This window comes from Parasteatoda tepidariorum, chromosome 4 (genome assembly GCF_043381705.1).
Source record: "Parasteatoda tepidariorum isolate YZ-2023 chromosome 4, CAS_Ptep_4.0, whole genome shotgun sequence".
NCBI lineage: Eukaryota > Metazoa > Arthropoda > Arachnida > Araneae > Theridiidae > Parasteatoda > Parasteatoda tepidariorum.
This window is the reverse complement of record NC_092207.1, coordinates 20869387-20895673: the sequence shown is the minus strand read 5'-3', so window position 1 is coordinate 20895673 and position 26287 is coordinate 20869387.

Below are 26287 nucleotides of genomic sequence, written 5' to 3'. Positions count from 1 at the left end.
AATCAAATATGTCAAGGAGCAACTTTGTATGCAACTCATTCGTTTAAATAAAAATATTCTAAAATATCAAATCATAAAATATCAGAATCTTTTAAATTGAAATAATGTTTGTATATTGATGTAGAACATTGGAAAATGTTTACTGTCTCTGAAAAATAAAACCTTCAATTATTTTTCAGATTTAACTATTTTCTAGCATTTTCCTTCATTAGCAGTCTTATGAAAGGCTCAAAAATTGAAATTATGTTTCTTGTACTTTATTTATTCCTTTCGCATGCTTATCTGCAAGAATTTTAAAAACTTTTTTACCCAAAAGTAAAAACTCAATAACAGAAATATTTTTTTTCTTATCATTAATTATTATTTAATTATTTGTGAATTATTTTATTTCAAAATGTGAAAACAAATGAAGTCTCTTATCCCTTATTAAGCCATATCAATTTTTAACAAAATATTCCTCGGACTCTTTTTAAAATTAAATTAGCTAACAATACAAAAAAAAAAGTAAATTTAGAAAAAATAAATAAAAACTTCCTATTGGGAAAATATAGAATTTTGATAATTAATTTAAATATTGAAAATAATGAATAAAAATAACAATTGTATTTGCAGAGGAAAAAAACATGCACATTCTAAAATATATATTACTACTGATAAACAATAATATATAGCATAATTTAATAAAGGCTTCTAAAAGGAAGTAAAATATAACTTGAAATATACGTATGTTTTCTTTACATTTGTCATAATGAGGTGCTAATTCGGGATCGGCGAGTTCTTTACTATTAACAAGAAGAAAAAAAAACTTTATTGTTCACGTCGAGACATTTTTTTTTTAAATAATTCATTATAAATGACAAAAGAAATGTGTAACGGATAAAGAAAAAAACTAAACATAAAATATGAATGAAATTCTTTGTTACTACTTTTTATTCCATAACACTCAATTCGACTGTTAAAGGGGAGAAGAGAACAAATGATGATTACACAAAATGAATTTCAAAGTTCCAGAAAACAGAGTGTTTTTTTTCCTTTACGTCATTTATATGGAAACATATATTTATCTAAAGGCACTCGTTTTTAGCTTTTCTTAATTATCTTACGACACAATATCAAATGATTCATGGATTTTTTATTTCTTAATAATTGGCGAAAGAATTTTTTCCTCCCAAGTTTTGTATTGAGAAAAGAAAAAAATGGAGCCATTTGATTAAGTACCAAATAATTTTTTGATCATTAGAAAAAAAAATTAAATAATGGGGTGCATAAGTATAAGTAAGAAGCGACGATCATTATTTTCCCAATGAAAAGATGTAATCTTCGAAGAGTTTATGGTCATGATCTTAAATTTTAAACGGATACTATTTCGATAATTTTGCAGCATATGGAATACTTTGTAAGTTTTCCTTGCCTTTTTTTTTAAAATAGTCCGTTTCAATTTTTTTTTCATTTCTCTTCAAGAAGAAAAAAATCTTACACGTATTTTTAAATTGAACTTTTTTCTGAAACATACTCAGAAAAAAAAATGAATTTTATGTTTCCGTGCTTAGTTATAGATTTTTAAACCCTCAATGGATGTTTTTGTTGTTTAAAAAAATCTATCCCACTCTTATTTTATTACAAGCTGAAAGTGTGATTTAAAAAAATATATTTCCTGAACAAATCAACGTATAAAGCTGATTGTTCTTGCGAACTTTAATCTCACTAAGGAAATATATTACTATGCGGTAATTAACACTGTTGACCTCTCAACTATTGAGCATAATTAGCAAAGCGAGAGTTAAATCTTATAGTAGGGCAGAAAAATTTGCATTAAAAGTTTTAGTTAAGAAGAAACATAAAAGTAGCTGTCATGACATGCGCGTGTAAATTAGATACGCTTTATTTGTGTGTGTTTTTTTTTCTTCAAAATTCAAAGTGGTTTAATTATTACCGTGTTGTTTTAGGTACACAAATAATTGCAATTTTATTGATTTATATTATCGCCAAAACTAATTAGGGAAGTCTTAATTCCGCTACGCCTGAGTGAGTTAGCATATTGTATTTTGACTCACAACCATTACTTGAGACCTCTGGGGGTACTGGATTTCAATCGTTCGTTTCAGGTCAAAATTACGATCTGTGGATGAATGAATAGATGTACGAATGGGTCCGCCTTATTAACAGGTGTGACGTATGGTGTGGTAGAAGTCGAATTCTCGGCCATAGATGGCGCCACAGAAAAAAACAAGAATCGCACACTCTGCCTTAAATTTGCTCGGTTTCACCAAGCAGGCTTGCCCGTGTGGCAAGGGGCATTAGAACCAATTAACCAACCAACTTGAGACTTTTAAGCAAGTTTCCTTATGACCACATTTGTTGAACTGAAACCAATAAATTTTTATGTTCTTTTAAGCAGTGAATTTATTTGGTTTCTAGCCTTATGCAACACCTAGCTAAATTTTTTTTAAATTTATTGTAATAAATTTATTCCAAAATTTATATAATCGCCAAAACTAATTCGGGAAGTCTTAATTTCACCACGTCTGAGAGAGTTAGCACATTGTATTCTGGCTTACAATCATTACTTGAGAGACTTAGCAAGTTTCCTGATGACCACATTTGTCGAACCGGCACCAATAAATTTTTAAGTTTTTTTTAACGGTAGATTTATTTGGTTTCTAATCTTTTGCAACACCTTGCTAAAATGGTTTTAAAACTAATTCAGAGAGCTACGTAACTCAAACGTACTCTTTTATGTTCAAGATGAGTGAAAAGTTAATAGAGGAAAGGATCACCTCTTTTAAGGGGGATAAAATCGACCACAACATAATCATGCAATTAAAATTATTGCAGGGGATTTTCTTGTTAAGGATATCATAGCTTTCAGAAGAAAAATTCGTTATAGGAAATTTCGTTAGACTTAGGTAAGATATTTTTACTGTTATTATGTAAACGTTATAAAAATTTTAGTTACTGTAATAATTTTAAATGCGTATAATTAGATCTTTTCGCTCAAAAAAGAGTTTATACTTATTATAACTATGCCAAATCAGTAATTTTTATTGCATAAATAGAAATATTAAAAGTGGAATCACCAAATTAACGAATAACATGTACTAGTATCTACTACAGTTTACAGGGCTTTAAAAGTGTCATGGCGTTCAATTTTTATCTACTTTTCATTTTTAGAAATGACTAAAAGTAGAATATACACAGTTTTTCCTATTTGAAACTACTTTTAAAAGGTTTCAAATAATCATGATATTCCAGTTCAGTATGGTTTTCAGTGTCTATTTTTATTTTTCAGAATCACTTTCAAATATCACAAGCAATAAATTTATCAGTTTAAAGAATAAGATGTACTAGTATGTGATAACGTTTACCTCCCCTTAAAAGTGTCATGAAGTTCAATTTTAATCCATTTTTCATTTCGCAAAATAGAAAACAGCTTAATAGAAAACATGCAGATTATTTTTTTCTCAAGTCTGTAATATCTATCTATAATATCTATCTGTAATAATGTGTTTGCTATTAAAAACTTAAAACTATACACCTGATGTTAAAAATCTCCAAGATGAATAAATATTATAAAGCAAGCGAACTAAACAAATTTTACACTGATATCATATTAAAAAGTTTTAACAATAAGATTTGCCTACGTAATATTTATTCCTAATTCTATTAAAATGTTTGTTTGTGTTTAAAAATAATGTAATTAGTTCAATCCTAGAAACACAAAATTAGTATTCATTACAAATATAAAGCAAAGAAATCGGTCTATTTGACTACTGGTAATAAAACAGCACAGGCCCTGAAAATTTAATACATGGTTCGTAAAATATAATTTAAGTATTTGAATTCATTAAAAAAGTATCTTTCTTTTGATAAAATAATTTTTTTAGTATTGATGATTAATAGTGTTTTTATAGGCAATTTATTTTTAAAAAATAAGACAGAAAAATTCATTAATTTAATTCGAAATATCTTGAATTGATCTTTATTTCATCCACCTTCCGATTCGTTGAACACATTAAAAAAAACAATTTTAATATTTAATATACTCACCATCAAATCTTAGAATCCAGGTAAAGGACCTGATACTTAAAAACTTCAGAATTGAAATTTGTTATTTTTATTTATATCCCCAAGAAAAAGTTAGTTAAATGCTTGAAGTACTATTGCTAAAAAAAAAACTAACTCATAGTATATATTATTATGTTGTTTTTTTACTTATGATTGCTGTACAGTACAGTCAGTGATTACTGTACAAGTGATTACTGATTACAATACAGTCAGTGATTACTGTACAAATGATTACTGCTTACAATACAGTCAGTGATTACTGTATAAATGATTACTGACTACAATACAGTCAGTGATTACTGTCCGCGTAGCAATGAGCACATTTGAGCACGAAGTTTTGAGGCAACTCGTCTACGAATGTTCACAAATTGAGAAACATCATTATCTTTTTAAATTTTTGCAGTCCTTGTTTTTTTTTACTGTTATTGAAAACGAAAAAAAAATTAAAATTTTTTTTCCTTGAAGGAGAAACATGTCTCATTAGTTTATGAGATAAGATATATGATTTTGATTCTTATTAATTTACGTGTTCTTGCATTTCATTTTACAAATATTTATTGAGGATTCTTCCGAATATCCCCAAAATCACTGACAATTTGAAATAAAAATATTGAGGAAAAGCTGAAAGAGATAAAAGTGTACGATTCGCTGCCTTGTGCTTAGGAAACCAACCATACTTTTCTTAACGTAATTAGCGATGGCGCATTATTTATGAAATTATTTAGGAACTGCAATAATTTAGGAAACATTGTAAATAAAATAACGATCATTTGCATTAAAAACGCGGTGAAATCTGAAAATAAAACTGAGAGACTCTTTTGCTAATATTTCAGTTGGATTGTTTAGGCTTGCTGTAGGAAACATTCTTCAATAATTTTTCTCGTTGAGGAGCCAGATACTGTATTTAAAAATTTGAAAAGAACTTGTCATTTGGTTTTCTATAGAGATCTCAGCTAAATGTACAGAGCTCAAAGTAAGAAGTGAACCACCCTGAATAACTTCTCATCTAATGATTGGATCTTTACGTTCTAGGACCCATTCTCAATGATTTAAAAGGGTGATCTCAAATATGCTAAAAAAACAAGTTCAGACGATATTTTAAGTTAAATCAAACACAAAAACGTACTTTCCCTGAATAAACATACCTTTTGTTCAATTGATTCGGGTTTCTGACCCCGAAATAAAGGGGGTAGCACAATCTTGGAAACATGGTCCCCATAGTTTGGCCAGGAGAGCGGTCTAAAGTTTGGACCCCTTAATGATAATTTTACTTTTTGTGTATTTCGCCATACCTCGAGAACTTTTTAAGCTAATTTTACAAAAGTTCTGCCCACACTTATAAATTTAGTTTATCCAAGAGTAATTCAATGCAAAAACTAAATGATAGTATATATTTGTTCCCTTTATTTAAAAATAGTCGAAAAAAAATTGTATTGTAAGGTACATAATTCTTTACATTATTTTAAAGTATGTAGTTTCACATTTTAAAATACAAAATTTGAGCGAAATCGGATGAATAGTTCTTGAGAAGTAGAGATATACTGAAGTCATATATTTAAATTTCGATTCCTCGTACCATTAAGAATGAATCTTAGAACGTGAAGATCCAATCATCTTATTCCGTAACTTAAAATATCGTCTACACAAATTAATTTGCATATTTGAAGTCATCTCCTCGAGCCATTAAGTTTGAGTTCTAGACCATAAAGATCCGATGATTAAATCAAAAAATTTTTTTCTTCTTTTTTTTGGCGCTGTACAAATGTTCCATCCACTTTCCAAACAAAGAAATATTGTTGGAAATTTTTTTTAAAGCAGACTTTCCTCGCCATGCTGTCTTATTCCTACTTATCTTTATTTCATTTTAAGAAAGAATACAAATTAATTTAAAAAAATTAAGTAATTCAGTTTTAAGATATGATAAATGCTATTTACTCAACAAAACACACACACACACAAAACGTTCTATTCTTCGAAAAGTAATTACATTAATGTAAAGGAACGAATAAAGATAACATCGCTTGTAGAAAGGCGCGAAATTACCCTTGTCAAAATGCATGCCGTGAAAGAGCATTAAAAATCTCGATTATTAACAAGAACATGCAATTGTGTCATTGCTGTGCACCACCTAATTTGAAAATAACGTGATTACTTTTAAAAATTATCTGGAATGAGTTATCGAAAACGAAAAGGAAATCATCATCAAAATTCTATAGGGTTCCGAACAAAACAGATTCAAATGCTTCGAAATTATGTATCAGAACTTTCATCTAATCTAATTTGACTTAATTTGCTTTATTTATTATTTTTTTGTGAAAACGAAATGCTCAATTGGCTTTGGTTTATAATATGGAGAATAAAAGTTCTTATTGTCAGATGTAGAAATAAAAGTATTTTCTTTTAAAGCTATGTAGAAAACAAGAATCAGGGTTTTAAAATATAACATATAATTCCAATAACTAATAAGCATATTTAAACAAGAAAAACCTGTGGTAATAAGGTATCAAGTCACTGGATAAAGTATTTTGGAGTTACTTGTAGCTCACTTTCGGAATTGAGATAATCTTTTTATTTCATGTGCAGGATGTTCTTAAATTACTGTTCTTAATATTTATTTTTAGAAATCTATTCAAGTCTCTCAACGCGTAATATTTTTACATTAAATCAGGTTTAAAAAGAATGCGTATTTTTTATTTCATATTTAAAATCTAAATCTTTTTAAGTTAAAATATACAAAAAAAATTTGTGAAAGAATTTTTTTTTCAATATAGAATCGGATTATAAAAAAATGATAGTTCGAAAATAGAAATTGAATAAAAGTTACATAGAAGCTAAATGTTTAAAAAAATAATCTTGGTAAAATTAGGCGGTTTTATGAAATACAAAAGAAAAACGTGGATACTAATGAAAACATGCGAAAAACTTTGAATGTAAAATGAATCACTACCCGCAGAGGAATCAGAGAAATTATCATTGGTTTCTCAATAACTATCTTCAATATACTTGTATTCAGAGTCAAAACTATTGTTAGTGTAGAATATATTGTCAGGAATGTAAGTTGAATAACTCGCGAAAAGCTTCCTGAAAGACGCAGTCAGACACCAGTTGCTTTTTTGAAACAATTTTTATATTTTGCTGAAATATAGACAAAAAGCACAAGCAGTTAACCCAGATCAAAATAAACAAATAAGCATTACTGAAAAGCCGAAATGAAACCATAAACGGGAAAAGAGCGACTTGCAGAGTCACATAGAAGGAAAAAAATGCACCCCCGTGGAAATAGTGGTGCTATTTCTGTTTTGCCGTTGGAAATCACCGGATATACAGTGAGAGAAAACAAGAAGTTGAATGAGCATGCACATTAGAATTTGCATAATAATATTTATAACATAAAGGAGTTAAATGGCAATAATTAAGAACACATCCAAGTTCCATCAGAGTATTAAACTTAATTTCAACCTAACCTACTAAAAGTTTACTGAAGCTTACCGGTTTCTGAAAAGCTTACCGGTTTCTGAAATTATTACACCGCAAATTGGTTAAGCAGAATCGATTATAAAAAAAATCTTATTCGGTCAGTTTGGGTAAAGAAAAAGAGTCGTAAATCCTTCAAGCATCATCGGCGGAGAATTTTTGACGTCTCACTGCCCCACCCCACCCCCCAAAAAAAGGGAAGAAATAAAAAAAAGATTTTGAAAAAAGCCAAAGAATGTCATCATTAAAAAAGGAAAGAAAACTCAGCGTTAAAACTCCAGTGGGCAAACCACGAACTTAGAGGACTCGTAATTAACTTTCCTCAAGGAAACCTAAAAATTAAATCTGTCATCCCTTGCTTTCCCAAAACGGTACCACAAAACATGCCAAAGATTCAGTTTCTGAGGACACAACAGATGCCCAGGGTGACATAATTCAGCCGCTAATCGTCAATGGCTTTTGGTAAGGAGAAATAGATTCTAATGCGAAATGTAGAAAATAAATTGTGATCAGTTTTAATAGTGTGGCGTAACTACCACTACAAATATTAAATATCAAATCATTAGTATATAAGACAAGTTAACTTGATTCTTTCACGAGGTACCTTTTGATAGATGAAGGTTGACACAGTCAAAAATTAAATCCCCACATTGGTGACCCGGGCGTGATATGAACTCGCTAACATGATGGATGGTCCACAGTAAACAGTTCATTTGCTTAATATAAACTGCTCAAAGAAGAAAAAAAAGATCCGGTGAAGTAAATAAAGTCTCCCGGTAATAAGCAAATATACAAAAAAAAAGGAGCGAAATGCTACAAAAAAAAATTAAGGAAAAAAAAATAAAATGAGCAAAAATGTTATAAGTAAATAAACAGCATGAATCAACTAGTGGTATCCGTTCATCGAATTCTATCCCAGATAAAATTCTGGAAGGGGAGTAATGTGGATTAACTACCACTACAAATATTAAATACCAAATCACTGGTATATAAGACATGTTAACTTGATTTTTTTTCACGAGGTACCTTTTGATAGATGAAGGTTGACATAGTCGATTTGTAATTCCCCACAATAGTATAGTATATGATTTTTAAAGTAATATTAAACGTGCAATAATGATACATTTTAAAATAAATATTTTGTTTTTTCAAAAATATCATTTTTAAAATGATGTCGTTATATAAATGTTCTATTAAATCTACTAAGGTTACCGAATTGATACAGAAACCTTTTCGCTATATTGACTAATTCAATATTACCAATTGTTTATATTAATCTTGCATGTGATCCCTAATTTTAATAGTCTATTAATATTTGAGAATGCCGAAACAGTAATACAAAATTCTAATGAAAAGAAAGTCGGAAATTAGATTTGCTCACAAATTTATGTCGTTTTTTACCATATTAATCTTTTTTTCTTGATCTGCCTTCATTCGAAAAAAACTCGACATATGGACGCAAAGACAGGTATAGAGATTTGACACTGCATATTGCAAATTAGTTCCTGAAATAATGCAATATGTTGTGTTTTACCACAATAAATACTTCTATTTTTTAATTAAACATATAAATTATTATTATAAATGTTTTAAAATAAAAATTAATTTTGTTTTTAAAATATTCAAAGGGGTTCTTCATGAACTGCGTTGATTCAAATTTATGAAATATTACAATAGATTTATAAACTCTATTTAAAAAAAAACTAAATGAAACTAAGCTTGACTTGGTAAAGTACGTGAAAGAAATTCACTTAGAAAAATCTTCATCCGAAACTTTACCCATTACATCCCCGTTAAATGATTGATGAAGTGAATCATTTTTTTTTTTACTCTGCGTTAATGCATGAATAGCGTGATTAATCTTATATGAGTCCATATAATTAAAGCTTGAATCGATCAATCAATATTTCGTCAAAGAAGACGAATGTAACAGAGTAATGTTTTTATGCACAAGGGCCTAATATTAAAATATCAGTTTACTTCTTGCAGAAAGGAGGACTCTATTTAAAATAGAAATGTCGTAGACTCGACATAAACTAGTTCGATCTAATTTTATCTTATTACCGTGAAACAATTAACTTGTTAAAGTATCAACAAGCGATTTAGGATTTTGAGGGCAGAAATAAAAAAAAGTTTACAGCTTTAATAAAAAAATATTGGGTGCTGTTGATAAAAAAAAAAGTCGAATGCTTTTTTATTTAATCTACGAGGCTCATCCAGAAAGTAAGTTTCCCTAATTTGTCAAAAAAAAAGGACTCACACTTTTTGGAACATAACTATTGGCAACAAGCACAGCAATGTTTCAGCTATTTTTCAACATAGTCACCACCAGAATTGAGACACTTGTCAAATCGTGAGATCAACTTTTGTATCCCTCTGTCGTAGAACTCTGCCGCCTGTGAATGAAACCAGCGTGTGACAGATGTCTTCGGCTCATCGCCGTTGCCAAAACGCTCAGAGGACGATAGAAATTTATTGAAGTGCAAGAAAACGTGAAAATCGCTGGGAGTAATATCAGGGCTGTAGGGTGGATGATCAAGCAACTCCCAGCCAAATTCCGTAAAAACAGCTGCTGTGCATCATGCCGTATGTGGACAAGCATTATCATGGAGGGAGGAGCGCAGTAAACAAAACCTGCAGTAAACATTCCACGACTCTTGTTTTGAATGGCACGTCACAATTTCCGCAGTGTTTCACAGTAACGGTAGACGTCTGTCACACGTTTTTTCCATTCACAGGCAGCAGAGTTTTACGACAGAGGGATACAAAAGTTGATACCACGATACGACAAGTGTCTCAATTCTGATTATGTTGAAAAATAGCTGAAACATTGCTGTACTAGTTGCCAATAAATATGTTCCTGAAAGTGTGAGTTCCTTTTTTTAAAAAATTCGGGAAACTTTCTTTCTGGATGCGCCTCGTATATAAAGAAGCACAAAAGTAAAGTCTATGATTTTTTTAGTTATTTGACCAATATGACTCTAATTGCAATATATGCACTACCCTACAATAATCGAAAAGACACTTTCAGTTTTAGAGAATTGTTTGAATTTCGTTAAAAATACTTAAAGGACTATTTTGTAAATTTAGAAGTATTTAGTACATGCAATTACTCCAACTTTCCAATAAAGTTTGAAGCTTTCAGATATTTGATATACCGGCAATAGATTACAAAAGAAAACAAGTATTTTTGAACATCCTATGCCAGAAAAATCAAGCAGTAAGTTCGTAACTTGTATCGATTACTTTGTCTAGTCTATTTCACAAATTGACACCATTTTTAATGTATATATAAAATGACAAATTACAAACTGACAAGGTATGAAATGACAAATATATCACACTTACTCTAGGCATTCTATAGAACAAGGCATTTAAACTTACATGTGGCCGGGGGCCGCAATTAAAAACACCAGTCAAATGGCCGGCCGCAACTTTATCAAAATTTTATATAGGACTCTTTTATGTTTGATTTAGCATTAAATATTACTGTAAGATTTTTATCGAAGTTTTTTTTTTCAATATTAAAAAGCAAAATAAGAAGCATTAAAAATAATGCTTGTTATGCATCATTTTGAATTTTATCTTAATCAGAAACTTAGTGACAAGATTATTTTGCTTTTAAATTTAATTCCGTGATAAATTAACATTTTTTTCGACTTATTAGGAATTATAGCAACAGCCAAACAATTCTCGTACATCTGAAATTAATTTTTGTTTCTTTTCCTCCCATGTGATATTCAATTCAAGGAATTTAAATAAAACATGATATTCATTCCCTCTTTTATACGTTGTGAAATTTACAAATGTAAATAATTTCGTCCAAAATGAGTGGTTTCAAAAAGTTAAATGGGTGAATTTTTTTGAGAAAATTTCTGATGCGCACATGTTATAATTATAATCACAAAATATAAAAAAACGAAATAAGAAAGAGCAACATACACGATTATTTTTGTATTTGAATAAATATTTTCTTGGATGCAAAGCCTGTGAAATTAATTTTTTTTCACCTTTGGTATGTTAAATTTCACAGAAACGAAGAAATTCGATTTTTTTAAATGAAGGAAAAGTATTTTAAGCCCATATAGATTTTTTGCGAAAATTGTTCGCAAAAAACGACAACTAATCCGTTTTAGTTCACGGGTCACAAAAAAAGACTTTGGGGGCCTCCAGTTGGTAACCACTGCAATGACTAATGAAAAACATGCAGACAGGAAACTGTGTGTACAGTGACCTAAGCATTCCAGATATATAAAATGCTAAGGCATTCATCAAAATTTTTATATTTTAGCAGTTCATAAATTTTAATGCACATACAATGTTCATAAATTTCAATGGGATAAATTTAAACTTGTCAGACTTCCATCAATCGTTTGCAATGCTTATGAACACTTCGTAAATTTTAAAAGCAAATCTGAGAAAATTTACCCAAAGATCAATAAGGATAAAACTTTAATAATCATTGAACCATAAAATAAAACAATAACTAAAATGCTTTGAACTAAGAATATTCAGAATCTCCAACATTATCGACTGTTATAGTTAACATCCCCTTATCTTAATCAAATACCGATGTTGGTAATACTTCAAAGGGGTAAAGATGATCTGAAGACCTTAGATATCGGGTATTTGAAGATCATCTTATATTATTTCTTCTGAAAACTATAATGAGACTCATAAACAAGAAACGACGCAACTTATTAATAGTTCTTAAGAATTCTGAATAACTCACAAGTCTCATTCAGTTTGTAGATAATCTAAACAATTTTATTAGAACAGGAAACGATACATTTAATATTATAATTGTTATATATATGTGTATATAAGAAGTTCATCATTGATATATCTATCAGAAATTACAGTTTAATAATGACTTAGTAATTTTTTTTTCTAAACTCATGTATAATTATGATATTGTATAATTATATCATGTATAATATTGTTTATAAAATAGATGTTTATTACTGCAAATATTATTTTTCCTCTAATGAAATTGTTAGAATGATTTATCTAATGCAGAAAGACGAATTAGTCATGAAGAAACAATTTCTTATATGAAGTTGTCATTGAAAATGACGAAAGCTAATTAAGAACTACTTTAAGATAATAGAATAAATTTAAACTTTATTAATAAGTAGAACAGTTGTTTGCTTAAAAAAAAGGGTATCAGTATTTTTTAAGCAAATTTGTAATTGAGTATCTTTCAAAAAGCATACACTGATAAATAATTGTTAAGAAAAGATTATAACTCCTTATAAATAACAGTAAAAAAATAAATTTGATAATGTTGCCAACGCATTTGATTAAAAATGCATTTAAACGCAAGTTTTTAAATTATATTGTGCATAATAAATTATGAGTCTCAGTTGATTCTAAGCTGATTAATAATTAAAATTAACAATGTCCTGTAAGCTTTCTGAACCTGTTTCTTAGCTAACATGTAACTACATTTTATTGCATTTTTTAAACAAATAATTGCTTTTGGATAAAAATAAATTAGACATTTTGATTTTATGTTCAGAAATATTTGAATAATGCAAAATTTAATTACTTTCGCTCAGAGCAAGGAGTAAATACTTTGCAGTGTTAAAGATTTATCACTTTAAAAACAAAAGAAATAAATATCTATGTTGTTTCAATTGAAATGCCACTTTTTAAAATTAAAATTAAGCATTATTTCGCCGTATATTATCATTGTGACTGGTATTGGATTCAAAATAATTTACTTTCATGAAATTTTAATTTCATTTTACTTCATATATGATCACTGAAATTTAATTTGGATCCTTTATAATTAAATTGGCAATTTTAATTATGAAATATAGTTTAATATTTTAAATTTTGCATCTCACCTCATTTTAATTTAAAACGTAATGCATATTTTGTTTGCATGAAAATAAATATTTAAGTTAAGATATTTATTGATCATATTTATTGATTGTACTAAGACTAATTATTAATTATATTAGTTATTTCATTCAATTAATTTCTGCAGCCAAGTATTTTTAAAATTGGAGAAATAAGGAAAGAAATAGCGAATAAATGAAAGCATAAAAAGGAATTAAAAATATGGAGGTAAGAGTAAATCTGAGTAAATTGATAAATCTATCTGAGTAAATCGTATCAGTAAATCAATCTGAGTAAATAGATAAATCTATACATAAGGAACTTCATATATGCATATGAACGTATGAATAAAGTATATACGTATGAATACATGTTGAATAATGAAAATATTTATAAACATGTATTTTATGCCAAAATAATTGACGGAATAAATAATTAATTAAAATAATGTGAACAAAAAAAAATCATGGAAAAATTAAAAGGAAAATTATGGTAGTTATAAAGCTATAACTAACTTAACTTTTCTTACTTTGTTTATCGATTTAAAATTATATTTATACTAAAATTTATAAATAGTTTTAAAAAAAAATTAGTTCAAAAAGAAGTTAGTGATTGAAAAAATTAATAAATGAATGAAAAAAGCAATGTATCAAAAATGAAAAAGAAAGAGAAAAAAAGGAAACAAGAAAAAAGGGAAATTTTATTGAGCTAAAAACAAAAAAAAAGTTACTCAGGACACAGATTTCGTTATTTTTTACACGTTTTTTCAGTTCTTTGAATTTCCTATGTTCTAAGAAATAGACAAACGTGGACATAATTGAGCATTATTTATCATTCAGACACAACGTGTTATTTTACGCATTGTTTCATATTCCATAAATGCTCATTGATTTAAAAGGCCATCAAATGCATTTTATATTTATTAAAAATATAGTAAAATTTAAATTTACGAGTGAAATTCGTATGTGATACAATAATACAATAAAATGTTACTCGTGGAAATATAGAATAACGAAAAACATGTATGTTCAAACATATTAAATAAAACAAAAGATTATTCAATTTTTTTCCACTGCTTAGAAATATTATTATTCTCATGATATATATCCCCTTGGGTACAAAAAAATATAGAAGAAACAGAAATTCAAACAACAGAAAAACAACTCAATGTGTAAATTATAGCTATATGCTTTTTTTTAGCTATCCATAATGCAGTACACTGATAAAAAAATTTTTTCTCATAAATTTCATTTTATTGTTTTGAGAATTATTTCGGGATGCATGAAATATTTATTTCTTAGAATATCTGTCTTAAATGATGACTCTTACGAACGAACACTTATTATTTATTTTAACACTAGGTATTTCTAAACTAAAAGTCTAAAATCATAATTTGTCAACTATTTTTTTTTTAAAAAATACGTACTTTTGTTTGGAATTACATTTTTGTATTTTCAAAAACTATTGTTGTTCTGATTTTTTTCTGAGTGTTAAAAATTTTCATTTTAAAATGACGGAGAAATAACCGGCAGCAGTTTCCAATTGCCCATAAAGTTTATGGTTAGAAACTTTTTTTATAAGTTACGGTTTTGGAACCGTTAACAACTGGTCTGGTTAGGAAATCGAGAATACAAAATTTTCTGGTTTTTAACTATTTATAACTAGAATAGTTTCCAAACCGTAAAAACTAAATTTAACTGATAATTGGAGTAAGATAATATTAAGAATTTCGGTAGTTAATGACCATTGGATGAGTTGTGTTTTATCAAGCGATACAGTGGAATGGGGCTTAATTAGTAATATCTATTGGTAATATCTAACCTGAGAAGTAAGAAATACTAGACTTTTTTTGTGTAAAGCAACTGAGCATTTATGCGTTTTGCATTGCAATAGTCGAAGGTTACCAATTGAGAACCGTGGAAACTGGTCATGTGAAGAAGGAAGGGTGAAAATATTGCGATTTCAGTGCTGGGATTCGCAAAGTGTTCACCAGACATTTGTAAGATAGTGTGTTACGCATCGGATGATGAAGTAAAAAAGTATATGATTCCTTAATACATATCACATGATTCAGCTTCCAACTTTCAAAGAACGTGCCCTCGATTCCCACTGTCTGTGGGCGCAGCTGGCGAGGATAAAATTGTGGTCAATAAATATTTTTTAACAGTTGACAGTTTGAATACCGTCTTTTTTACGGTTATTTGACTGTTTTGGTTGAGTATGGTTAAATAACAATAATTAAATCATCTTCATCATCAATGGCCAGGCAGCCCAGGGTAGACCTTGGCCTTCTCAAGAAGTTTTTTCCAGGCTAACCTTTTTCCTACTAGCGTTTTCCAGTTTTTAGTTTTGAAGACCAAAAGTTCTTTTCCTAGGCCATCTATCCATCTCAAATTCGGCCTACCTAATTAATAATTAAATATACTGTTTTTTTTCTGAGATATTTCTGACAATGAATGACTGCTCTTACTATACATATTTCGAAATACGCATTAAAATTGAGCTAATTAATATACACGTGAGGATATATAAAGGGGACATTTAAACTATTTTTTTAATGGGGTCAAATATTATTTTAAGTAGTATGCGCGGAGTAAAGATGAAATCGATAACAAGGATCAATGGATGAACAATCGAGTAAGCAGATTTTTAGTGATTTTAAACCCTCCTTTGATCTTTTGTCACTACTTAAAGCTGGTCATTAAAGAGTGTTTTTTAATTATTTTTAACCTATTAAAATATTTAAAGCAAATTATATGAATTAGTTAACTATTTGAATTATTTTAGAAATGTAGTTTTGCTGCTGCATTTCTAAAATAATTCAAATAGTATGCAGAAAAGTTTCTAATTTTCTACTTATTGATTACGGAGAAGAAATTCTGGAAGAAAATTCGATAATTAAATATGGAAATCAAATAAAAAAACTAAGATATTCTTATTCCAAAACAAAAAACTGTGATAATTTTCTCTACAAAATATAATTTGACATCTGTATCAAAAATCTTTTGACAATATATTAGACAATTTAGAATTAAAACAATGCCAATGTTTTATTCAATTTAAAGTTTTAAAAATTCCTTAGATAAGTAAAAAAAAAAACAAATTTCAATATCCACGACTATCAGCATTTCCATTTTATCTTTGCTTTCTAAGGTCTCTAGACATATGTTCTGAAGCTGTTTCCAGACCCTCCTAATAAAATGATATGAAAATTAAATGTTTTTAGGATATATTTTAGAATTATTTTCCTGAAATATCATGCAGTATTTCTATGAGTATCGGCACAAGTGCGGCACTCAGTTATACTACAGATTATCTAGGGCAAAACTCTTCAACCTGTCGGTTCCTAGGAACATTAATAGGGATTCTTTTGTACTCATTTAAAGTTCTGAAAGTTTAGCAAAGTAAAATATTAATTTTTATAAAAGATCGAATTCTTATATGCAGTTTGTCTAAAAAATATAAATAAGTCTTTCATGGATAAAATTTCTTAAAAGTCATGTGCTTCCAATGCATTTGATTACATATTATTCTATTACATATTATTTTATTATATATTAGTCTTCGTTCTCTGACTCAATAGAAGAATCGCCGCATTCATTTGGCACTTTTCAAACGAATCGTAAGTGCTTCGATTAGGACATTCAAGACGATTTGGAAAAGTGAGTTTGAGCAGATTACATTTAGAAAGTTAAAGTTGAATGCTTTCCTAATTTGCATTATATTTTAGTAGATTTTTAGTAGCTAATTTCTATAAAAACGTAAAGATATATTTGGACTAACAATTTTCAGATCCGTAAAAAAAAGTTTTTTTTTTAATATTTTCCATTTTAAAAAGAAAAGCTTATCTGGCATCCAAAATTCAAATTGAAGTTTATGACGCCTCCGAATACCCAATAAAAGAAAAGGAACAACAAACTGATAAGCCAACAGACATTCATTTGGAGCTAACATTTAGTCAAGTTGATACTATGAATTTTTAGATTTTGTCATTCGAAACGAATTTCCTGAAATTTGTTCCAAATTATGTTTGCGAAAAATCTCTCTCTTTGTATGTTGTAACAAAAAGAAAACACGGGAACAGATTGAATGCTGGAAATGTCATTAGGTTGTTGATTTCAAAAGTTATTCCAGACGTAAATATACTTTGGCAGACGTAAAAATACTTAGACATAACAATAACAGCCGAGTCAGTACGAACTTTCTTCTTATTTTGTTATAGTTTAAAACATTATAGCTTTTGCTTATTATTTATCGAATTTATTTTAAATAACGAACCATTTTAATTAATTTCCAATTTATTATTTTCTTAAGATTTTGGTATTAGGATAAAATAAAGATTAAATAACATTTACATTAATTGCTTTTATTACGGTATCAAACATTAACAGCTTCGAGCTGTAGGGGTGACTTACACGATGCAAGATCTATTGATTTTAAGCTAGTAAATTGTAATTCAAGTTGTAATTCAATCAATTTCGCAGTTTTTTAAAATTTATGTATACGCTTTAGAAAGAGAAACAAAATACCACAATCTGAATCAAGAAAAAAATGCTCATTCTTTTTCCTGAATACTGACCTCTCTTCTCAATTTTAAAACAAACTACTAGCTCATTGTGACATTAAACATTAGTGGCTTCGAGCTGCAGTGGTGACTTACAGGATGCAGGATCTATTGATTGTAAGCTAGTAAATTGTAATTCAAGTTGAAATTCAAGCAATTTTGCATTTTTTTTTTAAATTTATGTATACGCCTTCGAAAGAAAAACAAAATATCACAATCTGAATAAAATAAAAATAAAAAGAAAATGCGCATTCTTTTTTCCTGAATACTGACCTCTCTTCTCAATTTTAAAACAAACTACTAGCTCATTGTAACATTAAACATTAGCGGCTTCGAGCTGTAGTGGTGATTTACACGATGCAAGATTTATTGATTTTAAATTAGTAAATATTTTAATTCAAGTTGAAATTCAAGCATTTTTGCATTTTTTTTTAAATTTGTGTATACGCTTTCTAAAGAGAAACAAAATATCACAATCTGAATAAAAACAAAAAAAAAGAAAATGCGCATTCTTTTTCCTGAATACTGACCTCTCTTCTCAATTTTAAAACAAACTACTAGCTCATTTTTCGGAACAGATAAAGAAAATCGAGAAACAAAAACCTTAAAAAGAAAAACTATTGTGTAATGTATTTCTCAAAGTTGATGGAAAAAAAAAGAAATTATTCTTATAATGCCGTTTTTCCCTGGGGCCAATCTATAAAGTAGCCTCTTTTTTCTCCTTCTTTTTCCTCCTTTTTTTTAAAATCGAACAGTAGATCATATCTCTAAAGTTTTCACCTTTAAATCTCTTTAGAAAGAATGAGACTGATAAAAAGGATTTTTTTCCCTTTTTTTAAAAAAAATCTCTCCTATTTTTTCTAGTATTGTTTTTTTTCCCGACGGACATAAATATTTATTACGTTGAAGTCTTATCCCAAGTGATGTGTTACAGATAACAAGAGGTTCATATTTGTCCTCCCAGGCTTTAGATTTCTTTACTCTATAAATATTGGAACAAAAAGATAAAATAAAAAGAACACAAGTGAGAATTTTGAGGGTTACATGGGATAAGTTGGAATGTTTTCGATCGAAAATTAGTAAATTGAACTATATGTATCCAATAGAGGGATATTTTAAATTTAAAGCTGAAAATATTTATGAAGCTAAAGCCCTTTCCTATGTAATGCATTCCAGATTACAAGAGGTTCCCTTTTGTCTTACCGGGCTTCAGATTTCCTTACCTTATATATATGGGGAAAATAAATAGTCAAAGAAGAAAACAAGTATAAATTCCGAGTGTTACATGGGATAATTTTGTGTTGGAATGTTTCATTAAAGAAATTAGTTAAGCAGGGGAGTAGGGAGACTACAGTAGTAGGGAGGCTATATTTATCCAATCGAAAGATATTTTAAATTTAAAACTGAAACTAGTTATGAAGCTAAAGCCCTATCCTTTATAATGTATTCCAGATAAAAAGAGATTCATATTTGTTTTACCGGGCTTCAGATTTCTTTACTTTATAAATATGGGAGGAATAGGTAGTCAAAGAAGAAAACAAGTTTAAATTTTTAACATTAAATGAGATAATTTTGTGCTGGAATGTTTCTTAAGGAAAATCATAAAATTGGACTATAGGTATCCAATAGAGAGATATTTTAGATTTAAAGCTGAAAATATTTATAAAGCTAGAGCCCTATCCTACATAATGCATTCCAGATAACAAGAGATTCGTATTGGAAAATATATTAAATATTAATTGATTTTGAAAATTGTCGAGAAATAAAATGTAACATTACTTTTATGTATAACTACATTTTTTGGCTGCATATTATGGATTGTGCTTCTGTTTATTTACTATCAATATTATTTTCTTTGCAGAAGAAGGAACCAATTTTTAAGGTTGATTTTAATTGCATATGATATGATCAAGCTATCTAGGTTTATTTTTATCCTATCACGCTTTAGATTTATTTAAGTTACAGATATGAGTGAAAAGTTACTACGATAGTGAACTAATGAATGATGATGCAGTTATCTAGGTTTATTTTTATCCTATCACGCTTTAGATTTATTCAAGTTACAGATATGAGTGAAAAGTTACTACGATAGTGAACTAATGAATGATGATGCAGTTATCTAGGTTTATTTTTAGCCTATCACGCTTTAGATTTATTTAAGTTACAGATATGAGAGAAAAGTTGCTACTAAAGTGAACTACTGAAGTATAATGATTTTTTTGTTGAAAAATAAGTTCCTAAACTTAAAGAGATTTTAAAGTTTTAATAAACTTTAAAAAACTGTATTTTGTTTTACTTTAAACAAATAGTATTAAATTAAAAAAATATTAATTTTAAATCAAATTTAAAAAAAAAAAACTTCCTCTTAAAATTTAATTACGAATTTAATAGGGAAGTAATTTTTTTTTATAAAATTGTGCATGCTAGTCTTTAAATTGTGTTTGTTTTGTATGATTGTATTTTGGAATATATGGGTGGAGATATTGCCGCACATTTGTTACCCAAATGCATGTGTTATAGTTAATGAGCAGTTGGTTTCATTTAGAGGAAGCTGCCCGTAACGACAATACCTGCCTGAAATCCATCAAAGTATGTCATAAAATTCTGGGTTCTCTGTGACAATGAAACAAGTTACGTATAGAATATTCAACCATGTCTTGGAAAGCCAACAAACCAACCACCAGAAAAATCAGGAACTTAGGGTTATCCTTGATTTATGTTATGGTCTAAAAAGACATAATGCAACATGGGACAACTTTTTTTATAAAAAAATACTTAAAAAAATCTGGCAACGGATGGAGATGCTAACTTAAAAGGATATATTTTCAAATTAATCAGTATTTGTAACAACAATACAGCCATTTGTAGACAGAATTAATAGATACTCAGGCAAATATTTCAAATATAATAGTTTTATATGCAGCATAAAATTTTTATAGTTTTTTTTAGAATATTAACTCTATATAAGGAACATTTTGTAATTAATTTCGAAATTTTCTGGAATTTTGGTTTTCATGACTAAAAACGCAACAAATTCTGCATTCTCTTAAATTTTTTTATATTGATTTTGAAAAACGCATTTAAGTTAATAAATACCCAGTGCGATTTGATACTATTTGTTGTAAAAACATGCAACTTAAACTATCTCTAATAAAATTTGATAAAATATTTCGAAAACCAACTGTATTTTTCAGTTTGAATGCTTTTAATTTAAGTGATTATCTTCTTTATTTAATTTTTTAAGGCATCAATCTCTTGAAAAATGTCCTTAATTAAATAAAACGTGCGGTGCAAGTAATTAAAGTTAAAAGTTAATGAGCAAGAAAAAGTTTCTGTAAACTTGATAAAAGCAACGCGGTTTCCTTAATTAGAAAACCAGTATCCCTTCCTTAGAATGTATAATTAAGTGGTTATGTCTCCTTAAATTGGGTTTAAATAAAACTATACATATACAATTTCTGTATGGTATGTATTACACATCTTACAACCAAATGGTTCTAAAAAGTAATTTTTAAAAGTTGTTTAAAATTTTTTTTGTTGGGAGGATTTTAGCTGTGTAGCTATGAAAGTTCACGTCAAACCAAGTGGCAAGCTACAAAAGGTACCAGCTTTTTTTCAGACCTTACTATCTCAAACCTAAACAATTTAACTTTCTATTGCAAAAAAAAATAAAATAAAAGTAAAACTAAAACAAAAAAAGCCAAGAAGTAAAGGACGTCAATTTTAAATGAGTTGAAAGTTTTTTTCCGGAATGAAAACTAATAAAAAGAAGAGAGGAAAAAAAATAACCAACTTGAATGGCTAACTTACATTTCAAAATGTATACTGCTTTTCTGTTTTATCTCTTCATTTACTTTATAACATGAAGAAAATGTGCTCATTAGTTTTCTTTTCGTAGAGTGAAAAATTATAAGAGAGGGAATTTTAAGTAGAAAAAGAAAGAAGTAAACATAGTAATAAAAATTATTTCATTGTTTTATGGTTCCTTTTGACATTTTTACTCCGAATTCCTAACTTTTCATGCTTTCTAAATTCAGATAACAAATGTTAATGTGCGTAACTAAAAATCTTAAACTATTTTTTCTTGCGTTCATGCTAACTAAATTAAAAGTCTTTTTGCAACCCATACATTCCTTTTTTCCATTACAAATGCAATTAAAAAAATAAGGCATTCATTGTTTTAGCACATTATTTTGCCTGAATGTTTTAAGTTGTTCTTTGCGGTGGTATTACATGAGAAAGCTAAATTTCATTTTTTGTATGGTTTGCAATTTATATATATTTTAATTCTTGCTTTACAGAACTGAAAACGAAATAAATTTCATTTTTTGTGCAATCTTCGTGTAAAATGAGGAAAAGTAAGACGACATTTTAACATTTATTTTTTTAAAAAAACTATAAAAGTGCAAGAAAACACATTCATTCTTCACCAAACTCATGAAAAATAGTTAAATAATTGAAACAAAAATTGTTTTATTTTACAAATATATATTTAAAATTTCAAGCAAATTGCTTGAATAAGAAAAAGAAACTCTACATTCAGAGACTTTCTGAAAAACAAATAATAAAAACAAGGACACTGCTATCTTTTAAAATATATTATGATAAAAGTTCTGGTGCTGAATTAGGAATAAGAGAATTATTTTGTTATTGTGTGAATCAAGATATGAGATTTTAGTTTCAAATGTCTTACCAAACTAAAATCTTGTCCTTGGCACTGAAGAGAACATATACTTGGATTGTGCCTACCCAGGGCCGGATTAAGCGAACGCGGGGCACTAGGCCATTCAAATTTTTGGGACCCTTAGATTAAATTTTTTTTCTCGCATATTTTTTATTTATTCAAATATAAATGTATTTATATATCTTTTCATTTAAGAAAGCATATTTAAAATAAAAAAAAATTACTTTATTTTGCTAAATTAGAACTAAAAAACAATCATAACATTTTATAATCATAACAAATATATATAACATATATTTGAAATCGATTTTTATAAAGAAAATCATTGTTTTTCTTAATTTTTTTAAAATTTATTTTCCAAAAAATGCTTTTCAAGGGGTTCCTAATCATTGGGGGCCCCAGAACGGCCTAGTCTGGCTTAATGTGTAATCCGGCACTGTGCCTACACTGCAAACGCAACATTTACTTGTTTATTAAAGAGAATAGGGCTTATTTACATGAAAAATTTATTTATACCCTATATTCCAAATTCAAAACATTTTTCTTTAGAAGGGCAATCCGAAATTTTAAAATCACTCGGAGATATTAACTCATCTGATTTCACAGATTACATTCTTTTTTTAATGTATATATATATATATATATATATATNATATATATACATATATACAGAAAGAGAGGGAGAAAACATGAGAAAAAATATATAAAGATATTTCTAAAGAGAGAAAACAAATTAAGGAAAATATGTATAATCTTGTGATCAACTCTCCCAATTATACCCGCAAAAAATTGTTCTTTCATATATTGTATTAATATAGCCAAAATACAAAAAATATATAAATACAATACAAAATATATAAATACAATAATGTGAGGAGCCCCAAAAAAATTTTAACAAAAACTGAAAAAAATTAAGCAAATTAAAACATATCAAGCAAAAAATAGAAAATAAAAATTCAAGAAAATACAGAATAAAACACAAAATGTAATATATAAAGTGAATAGAGAATTCATATGTACTTTGACTTACCGACAAAAATGATTTAGAATATTTTCGTGACAAGTTTGCCAGATTACATACAATGAAAATATGAGTGTAAATATGGAATGTTGGAAGCAATTTAAGACGCATTTTTACTGAAGTACATAAGCTTGTTTGATTTGTTATTTTAGTTACCATGTATTGGTCCGAAACGGGAAGTGAGCAAGGTAATAATAATAAACTGAATAATTAAAAGTCTATAATTAATAAAATAGAATTTTAATTATAAAATTTTAATATTGGTGATTTTAGAGATATAAACATCTATTAAAAAGTTAATTACAACATTCAATCAACTCAATGATTTTACTTAGAATTTAATTTCATTAGTTGAATGCACATGTTCACACATTTTGGATGTTTTTTGTCAACATTGGGAAGAATTCGTCTATTAGTTTTTTCGATAAATAAACATAACTACAAATTCTTTTAATTGTACTCATTTAATTAAAAATGGTATTTAAATGTTTTTAGAATCTTTAGAATTCCATGCAATTTGTTTATTTGCAATTTGTTATGCAATTTCTTTTCCTTTATCGTATAAATCAACAATGCTGAGATTTTGTTTTGTTTTTAATACTTAAATCCAAAAAAAATTAAAATTAATATTATTGACTTCATTACAAAGTAAGATTTTAGTTTCGAAAGAGGAATACTATTGAAAATATCCTGAAAAATCAAAAGTCGCAATAGAATTAATTTTATTACGTTGAATAAATTCAAAAATCGGCTGAATAATAATGATAATCCAAGAAAAGCCTTCTTTAATAATATAGTTAATAATTTTATTTAAGTAGTTAGAGAATATGGTGCCCGCTTTAGTAAGGTAAGTAATAGACCCACATGTAATTGTTCTAAATTTTATAGGAATTCCATGAAATATAGGACATAATTAAATAAGGAAATTGTATATTGCCAACTTTAATTTTTAACCTCTTATATAAAGCTAATTTTTTTCATGCAATATTATAATTTGAATTACTAAGTTGAAAATTTTTACTATTTTTTAACTCCGTATTTAAAAGTTCAACATATAATTTTTTACAGACGATTGTTTTGTCTGTGGGGGTAATTACAAAATTTTTTTGTAAATTTGATTGAACAATTTTAGTAATTTGTTACTGTTATTTAAATTATCCTTTTTAATGAAAACAAAGTTTTTAAAGTCATAATAAATACCCTATTTCCCTTCTATTAACATACCTAAAGGTAAAGAGAATCTATTTGATATCTTTGAAAAAAAAATATTGAGATCATCAAGACAGTATTTCAGAATTTTATTAATTGATATATGGTAAATGGGTCTAAATTTTGTACCTTTTATCATTAAATTCTTAAGTTTTCAATAATATTTAAATTACCAGCAATAATATGTTAATAATGATGCTTATCAACAAAATCATATATATATATGTATATAAAAGGACGTCAATTTTAAATGAGTTGAAAGTTTTTTTCCGGAATGAAAACTAATAAAAAGAAGAGAGGAAAAAAAATAACCAACTTGAATGGCTAACTTACATTTCAAAATGTATACTGCTTTTCTGTTTTATCTCTTCATTTACTTTATAACATGAAGAAAATGTGCTCATTAGTTTTCTTTTCGTAGAGTGAAAAATTATAAGAGAGGGAATTTTAAGTAGAAAAAGAAAGAAGTAAACATAGTAATAAAAATTATTTCATTGTTTTATGGTTCCTTTTGACATTTTTACTCCGAATTCCTAACTTTTCATGCTTTCTAAATTCAGATAACAAATGTTAATGTGCGTAACTAAAAATCTTAAACTATTTTTTCTTGCGTTCATGCTAACTAAATTAAAAGTCTTTTTGCAACCCATACATTCCTTTTTTCCATTACAAATGCAATTAAAAAAATAAGGCATTCATTGTTTTAGCACATTATTTTGCCTGAATGTTTTAAGTTGTTCTTTGCGGTGGTATTACATGAGAAAGCTAAATTTCATTTTTTGTATGGTTTGCAATTTATATATATTTTAATTCTTGCTTTACAGAACTGAAAACGAAATAAATTTCATTTTTTGTGCAATCTTCGTGTAAAATGAGGAAAAGTAAGACGACATTTTAACATTTATTTTTTTAAAAAAACTATAAAAGTGCAAGAAAACACATTCATTCTTCACCAAACTCATGAAAAATAGTTAAATAATTGAAACAAAAATTGTTTTATTTTACAAATATATATTTAAAATTTCAAGCAAATTGCTTGAATAAGAAAAAGAAACTCTACATTCAGAGACTTTCTGAAAAACAAATAATAAAAACAAGGACACTGCTATCTTTTAAAATATATTATGATAAAAGTTCTGGTGCTGAATTAGGAATAAGAGAATTATTTTGTTATTGTGTGAATCAAGATATGAGATTTTAGTTTCAAATGTCTTACCAAACTAAAATCTTGTCCTTGGCACTGAAGAGAACATATACTTGGATTGTGCCTACCCAGGGCCGGATTAAGCGAACGCGGGGCCCTAGGCCATTCAAATTTTTGGGACCCTTAGATTAAATTTTTTTTCTCGCATATTTTTTATTTATTCAAATATAAATGTATTTATATATCTTTTCATTTAAGAAAGCATATTTAAAATTAAAA